Below are 870 nucleotides of genomic sequence, written 5' to 3'. Positions count from 1 at the left end.
CGAACTAAGGGCTGCGCAACCCCTTCCGGTTCACCCCGGTAACTTGGGTAAGGGGGCGTGGCCGTGGCCGTGGTAGTGAAGGTCTGGCTGTTTTGTTAAGAGCCAGAATTAGCGGCTTTCTCAATTGGGACAACATATAGGGAGGCATCAGGGGTTATAGGTTCCAGGTTGGAGAAAGTGATTAAAGGGAAAGGCGAGACTTGGGGCAGGATAGCCTGAGTAGCGAGATGAGGCAACGCTGGAAGGGGCTGGCCCGAGGGTGGGGCCGGGCGGCCGACTAGATTTCGGCTTCCGAATCTTGCAGCCTCCTGAGACATCTAGGACTCTTTGATAGTTTCTCAGGACCAATTATGGATTGTTTGATTCCACCAAAGGTTTTAGAGAAACTACTCTGTGGCAGGCCCTGTGCTAGGCACAACACGGGGAGATGATGTTGAGCTCCCTCCAGCCGGAGAGATGTGACATATAGAAGGGGCAGGGAGGTTGATGTCTAAGGAACGGAGGGAGGGTTGTAGGCCGCGGTTCTAGAAGGTAGAGGCCCTGGGAGAAGGAGTGCCCTTCCCATCAGCCCGACCCCACCTGGATTCCTGGAGGCAGCTGTGGGCCCCGGGAGGTAAGACGACCCAAGGATGCACCTTCAGAGGAGAGTGCCCCGGAGATGGGAGGACAAAACTACAGGAAAAGTTGGGAGTTTGGGGGTGTGAGAGCTGTCTTGAGAAACCAGAAAGACTGTCCTCTAAAAGAGGGTTTCTATTTGTTTTATGCTTCCTTGGAGGGGCACAAAAGGGTAATAGCCTTAGAGAAACATACTGTGGCTCAGAATAAGAAAGATACAATTCCAAAGCTGCCCAGCAGATAGGGTGGTCCCCT

Source organism: Phocoena sinus, chromosome 10, assembly GCF_008692025.1.
Source record: "Phocoena sinus isolate mPhoSin1 chromosome 10, mPhoSin1.pri, whole genome shotgun sequence".
NCBI lineage: Eukaryota > Metazoa > Chordata > Mammalia > Artiodactyla > Phocoenidae > Phocoena > Phocoena sinus.
This window is presented reverse-complemented; position numbering follows the sequence as displayed.